This window comes from Ambystoma mexicanum, chromosome 5q, assembly GCF_040938575.1.
Source record: "Ambystoma mexicanum isolate Mex_15411 chromosome 5q, UKY_AmexF1_1, whole genome shotgun sequence".
In the NCBI taxonomy this organism is placed as follows: Eukaryota; Metazoa; Chordata; class Amphibia; order Caudata; family Ambystomatidae; genus Ambystoma; species Ambystoma mexicanum.
Genome location: NC_090933.1, coordinates 778,399,999 through 778,419,590, shown reverse-complemented (window position 1 = coordinate 778,419,590; position 19,592 = coordinate 778,399,999).

Sequence of the window (19,592 nt, the reverse complement as noted above, 5' to 3'; positions counted from 1 at the left end):
GGACTCACCGGCAGGTGATGGTGCTTTGAGAGCGTCTTGATGCGGTAAGTAGGCGCTGTGCGCAGCGCTATGATGCCTTGCCTTTGCTAACCTGTTGTCTTTTGTTCCCGTAGGTTGCGGTACTCACCCGGAGCAAGAAGTGGGCGATGCTGGTCGATGGGCGACTCGTGAGGTAAGCTGCCGGCACAATTGTAAAATGTCTAATGTCCTGTTTCTCTCCTTTTGCAAATCCGACGGTCCGGGAGGCTTGCTGTTCCTTGGATGCTGATTGCAGGAGTGGATGGCAGCTAGCGGTGGAATCACAGGTAAGCTGCTGCTATTAACGATGTCCTTTTGTTTTTCAGATGCTGTTCTCCCGAGGTTCGCAGATGCAGCTGAACACGATGAGCGTCACGTTGCAGGATTGCAAAGTAACGCTAAGCGTGTTCTCCAAGTCGGGTGTGGTTTAAATAGCATCAAGAAAGTAGTCCAGGTAAAATAGTCCCTAGGCTACCACACCCAAAACACTATACCACATAACTTGGTTCCAAGGAGCCAAGCTCTGTGGTTGCCTCCATGTTGACTGGCACTGAAATAAAATAGTTCCCAAGCACAAGTCTTCATTAAGTATGAGCCTGGCACCAAAGACGCCAGGACTGGCCCCAAAAGGGCCTAGGCAAAGGATGCCTAAGCTTGTTGGGGGCCTGAGCCGAGAATCCTCCTGGCCCATAGGCCTGCAGGTGGGGTTTTAGGAAGTGGGTTGCGACAACAAGTTCCGTTACCCGGAATTACACCAACTCCTTTTCCACAGCCATCACCACCAGTGCAGGTGGTACTTCCAGGGGCAGTCCCACTGGCCCCACCAGAATGCTTCTTTGGCGACCTGAACAAATACGCTGTGTTCATGAACCAGTGCCATCTCCACTTTTTGTGCCGACCAGGGGCCTTCCCTAACGGCAGCACAAGGGTGGCCTTTGTACTTTCCTACTTGGGAGGCTGTGCAGCTGACTGGCCCATACCATTAGTGACCCAGGATGATCCAATACTTTGGACCTTTGTGGAATTCCAACGGGAATTGGAAAAATTGTTTGCCAGGCACACCCAAGGACAAGCATTAGACAATTAATTACTATCTCTTAGACAAGGAAACCATGATTTATTGACATATATTGCTCCCTTCAACCGCCTCATAGCACAGACTAATTGGCCTGAGGAGAAACGGAACACACTTTTTTACCGGCGACTACGTGGTGAGTTAAAAGACGTACTAGCTCAATTTGTCAATCCGCTCGAATGTTGTGCGGAATATATCAACCTCACTGTGCAATTGGACCACCGATTACAAGACCGAAAAATGGACCGCACGAGGGCGGAAGGGAGATCAGTTTACATACGACCTCGGGACAATCAGACCAGGGCATGAAACCACTGAACCTATGCAAATTGGGGGATTAGGAGCTCCTATTTCCAAGGCTGAGAGGGAAAAAAGGAGGCAATAACAACTTTGTTTATATTGCGGAAAGGATGGACATTTCTTGCGAGATTGCCCTATTAAACCCCCCAAGAAGATGATAGGTGCCACGGACAATGGCAACGAAGAAAAGGAACAGAAGTCGGAAAACTCAGAAGCCCGACAAGTGTAGGGGTCCACTTGTCGAGCAGAATTAAGAAAGTTGTACATACCTCACACCTGGTCATCTCGGTATTAATAACCCATCACCAACAAAAGTCAAGAGTCATCTCGGTATTAATAACCCATCACCAACAACAGTCAAGAGTACATGCTCTAGAAGCCTGCATTGATAGTGGTGCAGTGGGAAATTAAATCGATCGGGATTTGGCCGCACGGATAGGCCTTCCACTCCCGCAAAAACCACACTCGGAAAACGTTACTGCCGTGGATGGCTCTCAGCTGTCGTCAGGGCAAGTAACTTAACACACCGAAAAGGTAATGCTGACATGTCAGGATGATCATCGGGAAAGCATTTCATTTGATCTGATAGGGGCCCCTCAGTTCCAAATGATCCTAGCAATGCCGTGGCTTGAAGCCCATAACACAAGGGTTGACTGGCGCACAAGAAAGCTGACCTTCCCTCAAGAATGTGCAAGGAGCTGCTACCATAGGGACGTGAGGAATCTACAACTCAAGGGGAAACCCATCCTATGAATTTCAGGTTCAATACCTTCCGAATATCAAGATTTTTTGGACGTGTTCCAAAAGGAACAAGCAAACACTCTGCCTTCACACAGAACTTACGACTGCCAAATTGATCTGGTCCCAGGGGCACAAATTCCCTGCAGTAGAATCTATGCTCTGACTGAGCAAGAAAATCAGCACCTAAGAACATACCTAGCTAATGGGTTCATCCGCCCATCCAAGTCCCCAGCCTCCTCAGCTCTCTTCTTCGTGCCGAAGAAGGAAGGAGACCTCAGAACTTGTATGGATTATAGGGCGTTAAACCAGATTGCTGTGAAAAATAGATACCCTCTGCCACTCATTCCGAACTACTTGACCAAGTAAAGAATGCTCAAATCTATACAAAGTTAGACCTACAGGGAGCTTACCATTTGGTAAGAGTGAAAAAAGGCGACAAATGGAAGACAGCATTCTGAACCAAATACAGACTTTTCGAATAGCAGGTCATGCCCTTTGAGTTATGCAACGCACCAGCAGCATTACAGTTCTTTATGAATGATGTACTTCACGAACTGCTGGATGTCTGTGTCCTTGTTTACATCGACAACATCCTCATCTATTCAGCATCCAAGGAACATCACGTGGGCCTTCTAAGGGCCATTCTGGAAAAACTCTGTGAGCATCGGCTATTCGCCAAGCTGGAAAAATGTTTTTTCCATGTCATGGAAGTCGAGTTCTTGGGCTTTATGCTGATCCCACGAGGGGTGCACATGGACACTCGTGAAGTGGAAGCTATTCTGCAATGGCCATCCCTGACATCAACCAAGGGAGTGCAGAGAGAACTCGGGTTTGCCAATTTCTACTGGCGATTCATCCCAGGATTTTCTCAAATCGTTCATCCTATCACTTCTTTACTAAGAAAGAATAAAACGTTTTCTTGGACTCCCGATGCTGAAAAAGCATTCCAGGAATTGAAATCAGCTGTCACTTCAGCACCAGTTCTTCGGCATCCTCGACCCAACCTACCCTACGTGGTTGAGACTGACGCCTCGAGTGTGGCCATGGGTGCGGTGTTATCACAAAGGGACCCAGACACCAGGCAGTTACATCCCATAGCATTTTGGTCATGTAAGTTTACAGCACCAGAAATGAACTATGCCATAATCGACAAAGAATTATTGGTGATCAAAAGAGCCCTTAAAAGCTGGAGACACGACCTCATGGGGGCTAGATATACTATCACCATTATCACGGATCACCGTAATTTGCAATATTTATAAACAGCCTAGGCCCAATATTCTTGTCAACTTCGCTGGGCTCTCGTCTTCGCGGAGTATGATTTTGTGATCACATACCGACCAGGAGTGCGTAACGGAAAAGCAGACGCTCTGTCATGAATGGGAGAAGACAAAGACGCGTTTATACCGTCAGAACCAGTGCCCATCATTCCGGAGGAGTGAATTCAAAATCAGATCGCAGTAACCGCCTGCTGGGAAAATTTGAAGGTCGACCTCCAGTCTCAAATGGACCAAACCGCCCAACAAGAATGGTTAAACAAAGGAGACCAGTACTCCATCACGGACAATTTGCCCTATTTCCAGGGGAGACTATACATCAGAGATAAAGAAACTCAAAACAAGATTATAGCCAATTAACATGAATCATTAGTGGAGGGACATCCCAGGATTACTAAAACACGAGCCAAAGTCAGGAAGGATTATTGGTGGCCAACCTGGAGAAAGGACGTGGCCCACTTTATTGCAACCTGCGGAGTTTGAGCACACCAGAAATCCCAAAAGTCCAGTCCCGCAGGATTATTGCGTCCACTAAGTATACCACCGGTCCCTTGGCATACATTATCCATGGACTTCATTACAGATTTACCTCCCTGAGACGGCTTCAACACAATTTTAGTGGTGGTAGATTTGTTCTCCAAGATGGCACACTTTATTCCACTGAGATGACTTCCAACTGCTGGAACTCTGGCCACTGTATTCCTAGAACAAGTAATCAGACTACATGGTTTCCCTACAGCACTGATTTCTGATCGAGGAACGCAATTCGTCTCAGCCTTCTGGAGGAGTTGTTGCAAGATAGTGCAGATTGATCTTTGCTTATCCACCAGTCACCACCTCCAAACCGATGGTCAAACTGAGAGGACTAATCAGACGTTAGAGCAATATCTGAGGTGCATGTTGCAGTAGACAGAAGGATCCTGGAAGGACATGCTTTGGTTAACTGAATTTGCATACAATAACTCTATCCACACTAGTACTGGACAAACCCCATTCTATATCATGAATGGTCGGCATCCTCAGACATCCTCTTTTGACCAGCTTGATGAGCTAGAAATGGCGGCAATCAACTCTCTACATAAGACTATTACTCAAACCCTTAAGGAAGCAACCAAGAATTTAACTAAAGCCAAGGAACAACAAAAGAAGTTTGCTGATAGACATAGAAGGGAAGCTCCACATTACCGAATTGGGGACAAAGTATGGTTGGCTGCCAGAAATATACCATTAAAAGGAGCTCAGGACTTCCGTCCCAGATATCGTGGACCTTATCCCATCAAGGCCATCATCAACCCGGCCGCAGTAAAACTAGATCTACCCGCCAATATGCAAATTCGTCCAGTGTCTCACGTTTCCCTCTTGAAGCCTGTGAAGCCTGAGACTAGGATCAAAAAACCACCGGAACCTGAAATTATTGGAGGCGAACCTGAGTATGAGGTTAAAGACATCCTAGATTCAAAACTGTACTACTTAATCGATTGGGAGGGTTATGGACCTCAAGATCGCACTTGGGAACCTGTGGAATTTATTCATGCACCTCGACTAATCAGGCGGTTTCACCATGACAACCCCACCAAACCTGGACCGAGGAGAAGAATGCCCGTGACAGGGGCCTTGCGGGGGAGTGCAGTCATGGCCACTGGACAAGGATTCCAGTCCTTCCTCACCCCCAGTGTCCAAATGGACCCAGTCCTGGCGCCTCTAGTGCCAGGCTCATGAAAAAGTGTGCCTTGCACACTCTGCCTAAGGCAAGTGCAGCAGGGCCGGGCGTGGCCATAGAACATCATTGGGAGGCACGTACAGCAGGGCCGGGCGTGGCCATAGAACATCAATGGAAGGCATGTGCAAGAGTCCCTGGGAGGGGCCAGGTGGAGCCACTGGGTGGGGCTAAAGTGAAGGGCCGGGGCCAGCCTATATAAGGCCAACCCATCCACATGCCTCCGCTTTGCGTCATTCTGCTTTCTGCAGTGTAACGCTTACCGCTGTCCTTACCTGTGCATCCACCCGATTCCAGCTGCTCCACCTCTGAAGACATCTTACCGGATTGCAGCAAATCCATCGCTGAAGACGCCTCTTAGCTGAATCCAGCTACTTCACCGCTGAAGGCGTATTTTACCTGAACCCAGCTACTGCACCGCTGACGGCGCACCTTACCTGCTTCCAGCCACTGCATCGCTGTGCGCGCTTCTTACCTCATCCCATCACTATCGGAGTCAGAGCCTTCTTTTCACCTGATCCGGGCGTCCAGCTACTCAGAGCTCCACTTCTTTTCTTCTCCTTCGCGGAACCTTCATCCTGCAACCGCGAAGCTGTGCCAAACTCCCAGACTTCGCTCTACGCCGCCGGGCCTTCTCCTGCAAGGGAAGAAGAACACAACAGGTTAGAAATCATATATATAACAAATGCTTGGTCGTGCCATACTTGAGACTAGAGTTCCATCATAAAGACCAACTTAACAGCTACCTTGGAAGCTCCATCATCCTCAGGGGAATCCCCGGATTCACTCCACGACTCTGACCTACATTTTCACATCTATTGGGAAGAGATAAGACATTGCAAGAATTACCATTAATGATCAAGACCAAAGACATTATAATTAACAAACTATAATCATAACCCAAAAGACTTACCTTCTAAGTGGATTGGACGCAGCCGGTCTGGATCAACACTTCCATGGACCAGTGAAGCAACTAGGTCCACTCTACGCGCCCCTGCTATAAGAAGCAGGACAGATAGCTCAACATTACAATAGGTGAGCTTGCATGGGAAAATGCTTGCGCACTTCATTTTGGCACGAGAGGGTCGAGGGAAGTCACGACACCACCACGCCATTCTCATTGCCTCTCATCTTGTCTCAGGGTCAATACCAGCATCCAGAACAGCAGACTCTGCAGCGACAGGGAGAGAGAGGCGATCCAGGGGAGCCAAGTCGAGGGAGGGCTCCAACCATGCTCCAACGTCACCGTAGAGACCAGGTGAGCATAACAGGGGACTAGGATAGAGAACATGAGTGCCAAGCAAGGCTTATGGTGGCCTAGTTGGGTGGGGGTTGGCCCAGTGGCTGGTGTGTTGGAGCTTGAGTGCCTGAAATGCTTAGAATGTCCTGCCATGTCTGGGAGAGGGTCTGCAAAGAGAATTACCTGGGAGGCACGAGTATGTGCTTGTTTGTTAGGGACAGAGGGTTGGAGAAATGGTGTAAAATGCTGGTCCCTGGCTTGAGGGACGACCCGCCATATGCACGCACCACACTGTGTCATGAAAATAAAGACAGAGCCTCAGTGCTCCTAACCACATCTTTATTCTTGAACTTCCTCAAATGTACTGACTTTCTCCTGCCACGCACCATGTCACTTCCCTCCCCACCTCCCATCCCGCCCTGTGCCCCGGAACATGAATGTCAACACGACACCCCCCCCAAATGAAACAGTTGCCCCTCAGGGCTTTAACATGACTGGAACAGGGGCTGATCAACCCATTTCTTCAATGAGTCGACAAGGTCTATTTGTCGCTCTCTGAGGTCTGGAGTCTAGGGTCGCTGGGGAACCCCTTTCCTCTGATTGTCCTCTGTCCTCGCAGTAGATGTATTAGCATCTCCCCAATCTCCCTTATAAAGTTAATCTGATAGATACTCATCCATCCGCTCCTCTTGTCGACTTGTTCTCCGAGGGCTGGTTAATGGAAGTGTTTTTAAAGTGCGAGGAGTTTTGAGTGGTGTGTCCATGGTCTCCTTGAGCCGTGATCATCAAGCCTTTCCTGTCCGTGATGATTAAGGGCTCATCCTTGAAGGCCGAGGTGCTCTTGTGCATCTGAGGTTGTTTGACAGTCGCCACCTCTTCTACCTCGAGCATAGACTCTTTGGCTTTCCGTCGCAGGTCAGCGTACGCCTTCATTCGTTGTTTGGCTGATCTATCTCGTGTTCTCAGTTCAACGTCAGCAGGACGATCCCTTTCTTGGGGTCCCATTTGTGGTAGTCGTGTATGCACATTCAGGCCAACCATGACCTCGGCTGGACTCTTCCCAGTGGAGCTGTGTGGGGTGCACCTGTAATCTCTTAGCAATTGATGTAGAACTTTCTCATAAGGTTGACCTGTGAGCCGGGCCACTTTTAGCACCCGTTTTAGGTTGGCCATGAATCATTCGATCATGCCATTTGCCTGCGTCCACAGTGGTGTAATCTTCTGTTGATGGAAACCCATGTACTCACTGAAGTGTGCAAAGTCCTGGCCAGTCAACGGAGGTCCATTGTCTGTCTTTAGTTTCAAGGGAATGCCGTGCGCTGTGAAGATACGGTCCATTATGGGCATGACATGGTGGGCCGCTGTCGAGGACACTAGCTGGGCTTCCGGGTTTCGGGAGTATTCATCCATGATAGCTATGACATATTTACCCCCCTCGATAGGCCCAAAGAATTCAGCAGCTACAGCTTCCCACACTCCATCTGGTAGTTCGGACATGCGCAGTGGTTCAGGATGTCGATTGGGCGTGATGAGGCAGCATGTCGGACATTCTCACAGGATTTCCTCCACGAGGGAGTCCAGGAGTGGGTACCACACCTTTTGTCTTAACATACGGTTCGTGGAGACGTTTCCTCTGTGCCCTTTATGAGCAAGTTCCACCACTTTCCTTTTCAGAGATGCCGGGATTACCATCTTGTGCCCTTTTATTAGGATGTTGTCCTCTGGGAGGGCTAATTCCTCCTTTACTTGTAACAGTCTCTCCACCTCTCTCCACCTCTCTCCTTATGTCCTCTGGTTCGAGGCGACCCCTCTCTTTGGCTCTTCTTCACTGTCCACATCGGAGTCCTTCACACACTATCTGTCACGCAGTGTCCGCCTCACACTCTTGAGCTGGGTGAACTGGGTTTATACCCTGTGGGATCGCTTGTTGGATGAGATAGCGAAGGTAACGATCCACCATGGAGGGTCCTGGGGTGCTCCCACTTCTTGGATGATGGGACAAGCAGTCAGCCGAGTTCTCTTGCTTGCCCGGTCGCTGCACGATTTTGAATGAATAGTCCTGAAACCTTAGACCGCACCTGGCAATTCGGGGTGGCATCTTGGCTTGGGGATTGCCATAGAGGAACAGCAAGGCCTGATGATCTGTCACCACTTTAAATGGCTTGCCATAGAGAAAAAGATGAAAGTGTTCGCACACCCACACAACTGCTAAACTTTCCTTCTCAGCTTGAGAATATGCTTGTTCCGTATTCGAGAGGTTTTGACTGGTGTAGGCAACAATGTGGGTGCGACTGGGGTCCTCTGGGTTGATTTGGGCTAGAATCCCCCCCAGCCCGATGGGGCTTGCTTCCATTGTAAGTTCTGACTTGCGGTTGGCATCAAAGTATGACATGTTCTCTGCGCAAACCACTCTGTCACGTATTGCAGTGAAGGCACGTTAACATTCTTCAGACCAGTTAAACACAGCATTTTGTTTGCTCAGGGCTCTCGGGAGCTCAATGACCATGGCAAAGTCCTTGCTGTACCGTGTACAATAACTGGCAAGGCCTAGAAATGACCGTAGCTAAAAAATGTTTGTCGGTGGCGGTGTCTCATTTAGCGCTGTGGCCTTCTCCGGGTCCGGTTTCAAGTCCTTTTCCGAGAAGATGTGTCTGAAAAACTTCAATGTACCTGTTGTGATCTATGTGCTTAGGTGTATGTGGAACACTTAGATTGAATATAGATTTCTCAACCCGAGCTGTAGAATGTTATCCTTTGGTTGTAGTCAGTTGGTTTGATGCTCTCAAGTGTATGGGTTGGGGGTCGTTGTTGTTCCTGTAAACTTAATTTATGTGCTTCACGAAATGTGTCACACCCGTCATTACATTGGTGAAGAGGATTAAAAGACTTGGCAGACCCCCACCATTCAGCATATCTGGCAAACAGCAGTGAGAAAACGAGCTGACGTGTATATCAGCAGGAGAAACGCACGGAGCGGCAAGTGACTGTTTTATCCTGCCTCGCGGCCCTGCGCGCGTGGAGACAGGGGGTGCCGGGCTTAATGAGCAGACCACGGCATCGCAGCTCCAGCGGGAGCGAAATGAACACACGTCACACACTATTCGTTGCTGTGCCCGGAACTGCCTCCCATGCACGGGGGTGGGGCTTTTATTCAGATGCCCTGCATCACCGCGTTGCGGGACGCAGGGCGGATGAAACATTCCTCCTTTATTTTAAATTAACTTAACATTCAACCACACACATTCTCAGATATGCAAATGCTTGAGACTACACGAAACCCAGGTACTTCACACTATTAGAGTTCTCGTGGGGCAAGCTAACACACATTGGCCCTCATTACGACCCTGGCGGATTTTTTCCGCCATCGACGGACTTTCCGGCCATGGCGTAAAGTCCGTTTACGCCATGGCGGATGGTGGACTTACCGCCCCATTCCGAGGTCGGCGGGGCGGTAAGTCCCCATTGACCCATTTACCCTTCCCCATTCCCATTTCGGCCCCATAGGGTATAATGGGAGTGGGGAAGGAGTTAATTACGCCACCGTATATTACGGTGGCGTAATTAACACCAAGGTCCCATAGCGCCATGGATTTTTACGCCCGCAAAAAGCGGGCGGAAAAATGACCATGGCGCTATGGGAACTCGTAGTTGGCGGTAAGGGGTCGGCGCAGCTAACGCTGGCGCAAACCCCTTAGCGCCAGGGTCCTAATGAGGCCCATAGTCTTTGAGCCGAGCTGGCGGCTTGGTGGCAGTTCTTAAGCCATATCTCCCACCCCTGGAGCTGGGACCCACTGTCTCATCGGGTCTCTCACCTTCCATCTCCGGCTCACCCATGTCAGGTTCGCTCAACTGCTCCTTCGTTCTGTCACTCGCTTCTTCTTCACCCTGAAAGTTGGTGGGTTCTTCCTCCATCAGCTGGGAGTCTTCATCTTCTTGGGGACATACCCCATCAGTCCACAGGTTGCGTGGCACCGCCTTGAACCACGACGCATTTCTTGTCACCTGACGGTGTCCTCTTTGCACAGTTATCATGGTCCCTTGTGTCTCACTGACAGTCCATGGGAGAGACTCATAGCGGGAATCCAGCTTGGACTTTGTCGGGTTCCGAAACATGACCACCTGGTCGCCCACCTGGTGGTTGGATGGTTTCGACCTCCTCTTGGCACTCATGTGGGCATTGGCTCCTGTTCTCCTTCTTTCGGTGCACTCGGTGTCGAGTCTGTCCGGGCTTCTGCTGGGGTGATGAGGAATGGAAGGTGAGAGACCCAATGAGAGAGACCATCCTCGACTTCGGGTATCGTGAGTGGTCATCAATGGCCACCAGGAGGTACAGACCTTCTTGCAGTGTACAAAAGTCAATGCTTATTGCATCCCATCTGCCAAGACCTCGTTCCGCTGACTGGATTGGTTCTGGATCAGCTGGGGCTCCGGTTATCAGGCATGGCTGACAGGTGTTGACTAGTTTTTCCACCTTTTCATTTATCTGTGGAAACCATACTCGGTGTCGGATTCGAGTCTTCGTCCGAGCCATCCCTTGGTGACCTTCATGGGCGAGCGCCACTATTCTGTCCTGCAGGCACGGCGGGACGATGTTGATCCGATCCCCCCGAGCAGCAGACCTTGCTCTGTGATTGACAGGTCCTGTCATATGGTGAACAACCCTGTGAGGAACGCTTTTGCTTCCGCTGTCCTGTTATGGGTGTTCTTCATGAAGGACCTCCAGTCGCCTGAGATGATGGCATCCTTAACGAGGTTGCAACACGGGTCTTTGTGTGTTTCATCTGCAATGTCATCACTGCTGACAGTCTTTGGTCTCATGACCCGCACAACCTGGCAGATATGTTCCTCAGTTTCTTCAGCTACTTGAACTTCCTGTGGCGTTGCTGCTCGAGGATGTCTTGAGAGGAAGTCTGCCGGGTTTCCGCTTCCCGGTTGATAGGCCAACTCAAAATTGTACTGTTGGAGATGTAGCAGCCATTTGGCTATTCTGGTCGGTGGGTGCGAGGATGGGCCCATGAAGATTGGCAGAAGGGGTTTGTGATCCATAATTGCTGTGAACCGTCTGCCATACAGATAGAGATGAAAGTGACAACACCCCCACAGTACGGCAATTGCCTCCTTCTCAATGTGAGAGTATCGCTGCTCTGTCATTGTGAGAGCTCTTGATGCATAGGCAATGGGCTTTTTCTCGCCTTCTTTGGTGACCTGCATGAGGATGGCCCCTAGGCCAACAGGGCTGGCATCCACAAAAAGTTCCGTCGGGAGCACAGTGTCGTAGTACGCCATTTTCGTGTCCACGGATAAGGACTCTTTGATGCTTTCAAATGCTTCCTGAAACGCTTGCCCCCATTCCCACTTTGTGTTGATCTTGGTAAGTTCTCGAAGGGGTTCGGAGAGAGTGGCCAAGTTCCGGATGAATCTCCCACAGTATGTGGCCATTCCCAGGAAGCTATGCACTTCAGTGGGTGACATAGGCAGACTCGCCGCCTCTATGTCGGCAACCTTCTGGGGGTCCGGGGAAACGCCGGTGTTGCTGAACTTGTAGCCAAAAAACGATATTTCCGTCTTGAAGAACTCACATTTCTCTTTGTGGATGGTTAGTCCAGCGTCTTCTAGTCGGGCCAAAAGCATCCGTAATCTCTTCAAGTGCTCTCTTCTGTCCTGAGCATGGATCAGGATGTCGTTGCTTACATTTAGGACGCCTGGTATGCCCCTGATGACTTCCTAAATTGTCTGTTGAAAGACCTCGGCAGCCAAAGAGATCCCAAAGCTTAGCCGCTTGTATCTTCGCAAACCCATGTGTGTTGAAAAAGTGGTTATGTATCAAGAGTCCCTATGCAGCTTCAGCTGGTGGTATCCTGCTTTCAAATCAACCTTAGAGAAGACCCTTGATCCCGTAAGATCAGCCACGATTTTGTCGAGGGTCGGCATGATGTGGCGCTCCCGCTTGATGGCAGTGTTTGGGAGACGCATGTCAATGCAAATTCAGACTTTTCCCGGCTGTTTGGGTTTCTTTGTGACCACCATCGGGGAAACCCATGGTGTCGGCCCCGTTACCTCTTCTATTATGCCGGCTTCTTCTAATGCTTTCAGTTCATTTTCCACTTGTTCACGCATGTGGAGGGGGGTCCTCCGGTGTCTGACGGCCTTTGGCTGGACCGACTCGTCAATATGGAGCTTGATTGTCTTTCTTTTTAAACACCTGATCCCGTTTTGCAGGTTGGGCTACTGTGCCAGGATGTTCTCGACTTCTTGTGCTTCCTTGACTTGACAGATGAACTTTACTAGCCCCAGGTCCTCGGCTGCATCACCACTCAGAAGGCATTCGATCCCTGCATTTACTACGTAGATTTTAGTCGGAAGCCTGTTTTCACCGTGGCTGAGAGTGGTGCGGAATCTGCCAACCACCGGTAGGGGTTTCCTGCAGCCATATGCAAACAGAAGAGTGTCTGTGTTCTTCAGGTCCGGTCGTGGTTGCAGTGTTTGAAATGTGCTTGTGGGCATAACATTTACGGAAGCTCCCGTGTCTATGGTCATCCATACCCGTTGGTTTTGGAGAGTGACCTGGCATTTGCGCCTCCTGAGCCCTTTTCTTTGCATAGCATGTCGCTGATCCAGGGCTGATACCAGGTATACTTTTCTCCCTTTCATCCGCTGCTCCCTGCCAGGATCTTGTTGGGCCCCTGTGATGTCATCCCCTTCTTCCTCAGTTGAGGAGTTGGTTCTTTTGACTCACGGTGCACTTGCTTGCTTCTTTTTCTTGGTCCCACTCTTCTCCTGGGGATTCTGTTGAGGCGGTAGCGGGGTACCCGATGACCGGCACACCTTAGCATAGTGGTCCTTTCTGACACATGCCCCACATGTTGTCCCTTGCGCGGGGCAGTTCCGCCGTCCATGTCGCGGTCCACCACACCATCCACACTCCGTGGGTCCCGGGATCCGTGGCTGCCATCTGGCTGGTGTGGAGTTGCCGCCAGCCTCATCCCTTGTGGATTGTCTGTTGGTGACATGGGCCACCATGGATGTCGTGAGGGCAGGCTGTAGTTTTTGAAGAGTCACGCCCATGTTGGCGGCTCTGGCATGTGCCAGCTCCCTTTGACGACCCAACTCCAGAATGCATGTCAGAGAGATGCCCTTCTCACTCAGCACCATCCTCCTCAGTTTCTCAGATTGGATGCCGTTAATGAGTTGTCTCCGGATTTCTTTCTCGACATCCGTGAACTCACACGAGATTGCCAACTTCCTGAGTCGGGTATGGTAGGCGTCCAAGGTCTCCTCTTCTGCCTGAAATGTGGTGCAGAAAATGAAGGTTTCATAGTCAGGGTTGAGTTGTGGGAGGAAATGGGCCATCAAGGCATCTTTCGCTAGCTGGTAGATGTCCTGGCCATTATCGATGGTTAGTGAGTTAAAGATGCGTAGCACCTCATCCCCCACATTCAGTAACAGGTGCGATCTCATCTTCCTGGAGGAGGTTACGTCCTTGCACTCCATTGCCATTTTGAATGTTTGGATCCATAGCTGCCACCGGGGGCCAACTGATGATGGATCTGTGAATGGGTCAAAAGGCTGAATCATTGCCCAGGAGCCCCCTTGTGGGCGAGCTTGCGTTGACGACATCGACAGATTTGCCGCCAATCTAGAGGGCGTGCCGGGCCTGGGGGTGGACGTGCCAGTTGCCATGGCAGGACCTCGCTGTGTCCCAATGGGGTTCAAATGCCTCACCTTGATGTGTGTCCTTTGGTGACTTTGTCCCTCCGAGGTTTGAGGGTCTCACGCCATGGTCGAGGGGCAGCTGCGTCAATCCAGGCGCTCACCACGTGCAGTAGCCTTGAGTCCACAAGTATTGCACCAGAGCAGGGCCTCTGACCCTTGGTGTGCACGGAATGGTTGATGCACAGCACAATGGGAGCTCCTAGGGGGTGTGTCCCTTCGAAAACAGCCGTGGCCCCTGTCGAGATTCAGCCCACTTTTTTTTTTTGTGGGTGGGGGGGTTTTGTGAGCCCCCCCCCCCCCCCCACCGGATGTTCCAAAAATTCAGTGTGTCGCAGTGGGTCAACAACAGCTGGCTGAGCGCCGAGCGCATGTGCTGGGTTCTGTTCCCCTCGTCGCCATTGTTGTGCCCTGCCTCGCGGCCCTGCGCGCGTGGAGACAGGGGGTGCCGGGCCTAATGAGCAGGCCACGGCATCGCAGCTCCAGCGGGAGCGAAATGAACACATGTCACACACTGTTCGTTGCTGTGCCCGGAACTGCCTCCCATGCACGGGGTGGGCTTTTATTCAGACGCCCTGCGTCACCGCGTTGCGGGACGCAGGGCGGATGTAACAGTGACGACAGCTGTTCAAGCAAAGAGAAAACAATGCTGTAGAAGTGGCCTGCGCACAGTTTTGGAGGGGAGATGAGAAGAGATGGCATGTCACAACAGCTGAAAGGCATGGTGAGCAAGGTGCACGCCTAGGGAGCCCTAATCAGCTAACGTGAAGGCCAAGCAGCTGGGAAGTTGACATTTCAATTGTGAGTGCACCCCTGTGTCAGCGGCGTACACACCCACGGCACCAGTTCGCAGTGACCAAGGGGGTCAGCTGTGGAGTAGTACGCAGCACCAGGGACATCACTAAGGAACGCGCACGCCTGCGGCAATGGCATATGCGTCTTTAGCACAGGTCTACCCACGTCTGGACCCGTCTTGTATCCCGTCACGGCAAGGTCACGGCAAGCAGATCAGCTGAAAAAGCTTACATACTACTGAGGTATTTGCGACCAGGGCGAAGAACCGGAAAACATTGGCAGAAGTATTTCTTCGATGAAAGGCTGATAAGTGTAATTGTGCGCACAGGGCCCTAGGGGTGGGGCTCACACGCAAGGCGACTGTACTGCGATTGCTGAAGAATGTACCGAAGATAACAAGGTGAGGGTAGATACCGCTAATCACAGAGCGCAAGATTCTTCTCGTGCATTTTGTGCTGTGACATACGCTGGCTGCATCAGGAAAGGAGTGAAGAAGGCTAATGCGTTGATTGTTGTGATATATGATATACATGTCTGGCAGTGAAGTTAAAGTGTGGGAAGTAAGAACTGGCACAATACAGTAGAAAAGTGAACACCAATAAGGAGGGATAAGGTGCATTGCAGACATAAAGGGGTGCTAACCAGTGAGTGAGAAAGAGGACTACCACAACAATGGCTGTGGCAGGAGTGGCAGGACCACCTGTGTTTATGGCAAGACCTGGACCAGTGAAAATAAAGTGGCCAGCATGGAAGAAGGGCTTTATACATTATGTGACGGCTGCATGTGGAAACAACATCTCAGCTGAGAGTAAAGGTTCTCTCTTGATGCATTTCCTTGGGTATGAAGGTCAGAAGATTTCTGAAACCTTACCAGAGATCCCTGACCTGGACAAGGAAAGTGGGGTCAGTGAGTTTGACAACGCATTTTTGAAAGTTGACATTCATTTCGATGTTAAGACTAGTAACTATGTTGGAGGGGTGGGGGGGCGTGGCTTGATGGCTACGTGAGAGGACGTTCCTTGGAGGAGCTCCCGAAGATCCGATCCTGATCCTGGGAAGAAGTGATGGTTTTTGGCGGACTTTCGAGCCCACGGTGCATCCAAGGGCGTATGAAAGTGGGGGGCACATGGTGAGTGCCCTCCCCACCAGCGAGACTGCATATCCACGGAACTAGACTTCGAAGAAGGTGGTGGTCGCGCAATGGAAGGGGAGCACCCAAGATGGCCGCCTGAGGACAAAGGGCCATAAATGGTCCGTGGAGCTGAGGAAGACAAAGTTGGTCGGAACGTGGGCGAGCCCAACCAGATAGATGTGTCACAAGCGCCTTTGGCTGAAGGCAAGAACATAAGGGCGAGCTCCCACTGAGGAGGCCCCGGATCGTGGCGAGCTAGCGGAGTGAACCCGGGTTCAGCGGAACCTCGCTGTGAGGGGGCCGGCGAGTGAACCCCGCGAGGTACTCAGCAGCGCCGAGGGTACAGCAGGGCGCGTGGGCCCAATCGACGCAGCAGGATGTCCTCCAAGGTGGTGCGACCCTGGATCAAACAGCCCACGATGGAGGCCTACGCTAGGTCGCCCTTGGGCGCGGAAGGGGGCAAGAGCAAAGAAACCCCTGCGGCGACGATGGACCCGCCGGGTACTATCCAGGAGGTGCTGGCAGCAATTGTCGACTTGAAGGTGGCCTAGGAGACGAAGCTGGTCCTGGCCATGAAAGAGCTGCAAGAGGGCCTAAACCTTAAGATCGGAGCGGTCCGAGAAGAGGTGAAACTGTTGCGCCAGGACGTGCGAAAGATCGCGGAGCGCACTGGGGAACTGGAGAAGGAGTTGACCCCGACCACGGAGGCGTGCAATACACACGCCAAGGAGCTTCATGCCCTCGTGCAACGAGTGGGCAATTTGGAGGACAGAGCAGAGCAGGCAGAGGGGCGCGCCAGGCGCAACAACATCCGCATAGTGGGGGTTCCGGAGGGAATGGAAGGAGCGAACCCCACGGATTTCGTTGAAACCATGCTCTTGCAGGAGATCCTGAACTATCGTAACCGCGAGAAGATTCTCAAATTTTTCCGGAAAGGAGGCACGATAGAAAGGGGGTCAGCGAATGTAACGGTGTATCCGGATTATACGCTGCTCGTACAACGGAGTCGGATGAACTTTGGAACGGTGAAGAGGAGGCTTAGAGAAGCAGGCCACCGCTACATGTTGCTCTACCCCGCCAGGTTAAAGGTGTTTCATAAGAACAGATCCCTCTTCTTTGAGACGCCGACCGAAGCGATGGAATGGTTGGATATGCAAGGTCGACCTCAGGAATCGGATGCCCAGACAGAAGCAGCTGGAGATAAGTAGCACGTTGCAGAGGCACCCGTGAGGCCATAGTTATGACATTGGGACTGGAATATAGTATGATATTGTGCTTGTGGGGAGGAAGTCACGGTATCTGCCGGCGGGTCCCGCTGAATTCACTTCTCCTAAATAAATGACTGGGAGCTCCTGGGGAGCAACCCCTGCACCCAATAGCAGTATATTTAGATAGGTCACTGTTAGAGTGGTGACACCCCGCGGGGTCCTCGTTCTCGGATACGAGACGGGTCCAGACGTGGGTAGGCCTGTGATCCAGGGATGGAGCTGGGCTATTGTTGGGGGTTGGCAGGGAGGGGGGGGGGGAGTTGTGTGCAGTGGTGTGAAGTTGGGGAAGGGGGAAGGGGGGAACGGTCCGTGAATAGACGGGAAAGAGCCAGGGAACGACCCTACGTGGGGAGCATTATGGGAAGGGATGGGATGGAGATAGACCGACCGGATGGCATCGGGTAATCTCAGAATTGTGACCTGGAATGTACGGGGTCTCAACAGCTACCTTAAACGTAACAAAGTGATGTTGTATTTAAAGAGGATGCGGGTAGACATAGCCCTGCTGCAAGAGACCCACCTCACTAGGGAAAGGCTGGAGGTGGTCAAGAGGAAATGGAAGGGCACTGTTGTGGGAGCAGCATACTGGGCGTATGCTAGAGGGGTTATTACTTGGGTGGCGCCCCATGTGCCATTTCGGGTGCTTGATTCTACGGTGAACCTGGAGGGTAGAATGGTGGTGGTAACGGGTCTCTTGGAAAACAGAGAAGTCACATCGTAAATTTGTACGCCCCCAATAATAATACAGCGGCTTACTTTAGGACCCTCTACGGTAAACTTGGCCCCCTGGCAGGGGCTACGATAGTGTGGGGAGGGGACTTTAACTGCACCGTAGATCCCAGAATGGACAGGTCCAAGGACAGGGCAAGAAAAACGGCACCGGCGGCTAAAGCGCTGAGTACCTTACTGAAAAACCTAGGCCTAGAGGATGCATGGAGAAGACTGCATCCCACGGATAGACAGTACTCACACTATGCAGCGCCACATGACTTGCACACAAGGTTAGACTACATGTTTGTAACAGCCGAGATAGTGAGAGACATAGAAGGAGCGGAATACAAGGCCCGAGTACTATCAGACCACTCGCCCTTGGTGGTAGACTGGAGACACCAGCCCCCACAACCGTGGATCCCTATGTGGAGACTTAGGACTGAGGCTCTGCAGGACGAGGGGTTTCGGGAGAGCCTGAGGGATGCCATCGAAGAGTACTTTGATATAAATACGGGAAGTGTAAGCTCTGTGGGCACACTGTGGGAAGCGTTCAAGGTGGTGGTGCGTGGGGTAGCTATTTCCCAAGCTAAGGGGCTACAGGGAGGGGTCGAGAGGGAACTCCAGGAGGTGCAAAGGGAGCTAGAGGATCTCACGAGTTGCGATAGCACCGCTCATGACAATAGAACCAAAGTAGAAGAGCTACAGTTGTCCTGCAGCGCACTCTGGGACAGACTGTGCAGACTCAACTACAGGAAATATACGGAGAGGATACACGCAGGAGGGGACAAGCCGGACAGACTGCTGGCCTGGCTGTATAAGAGTGAGACCCCCCGCTCGGTGATTAGTGAGATTCAGGACGAGAGAGGTTACATATGCAACACCCAGAAAGAGGTAAATGAGGAATTCCTTAAGTTCTACAGACACTTGTATGAGGACACGGGGAGGATATGTGCCAAGACATACTGGACACATTGGGGGACATTGAACTGCCCACCTTGGATGATCTAGAACGCACTGAGTTAGACGCACCCGTCACCTCGGATGAGCTGGAGATAGTGATTCGGAACTTGCCCACTTGCAAGACGCCGGGTTCGGATGGGCTGCCCAGCGAGTTCTACAAAACATACCAGCATGAATTGCTTCTGCCACTGCTTGCCACTTACAACGAGGCCTATGAGCAGGGAGAACTCCCATTGTCCCTCCGTGAGGCTGTAATTATCCCACTCCTGAAACCAGGCAAGCCGGCCGTGGAGTGCGGGTCTTACAGACCGTTGTCCATGCTTAACCAGGACAGCAAAATACTCACGGCGGTGCTGGCTAATAGACTGAAGAGGGTGATTAAGAAACTGATACACCCAGATCAGACGGGATATGTTCCAGGTAGGAACATCACCGATAACCACAGGAGGCTACACCATGTCATAGACCAAACTGAGGAAGACACGGGCGAGCTGGCTATAGTGTCGCTAGACGCGGTCAAGGCCTTCGACTCGGTATGATTACCCTGGCTGAAAGCGGTCCTGAAGGGATACGGAATGGGACCTGGATACCTCAGATGGGTCCAGTTGTTTTATAGCACCTCGATGACGAGGGTCAAGACAGGGTCCA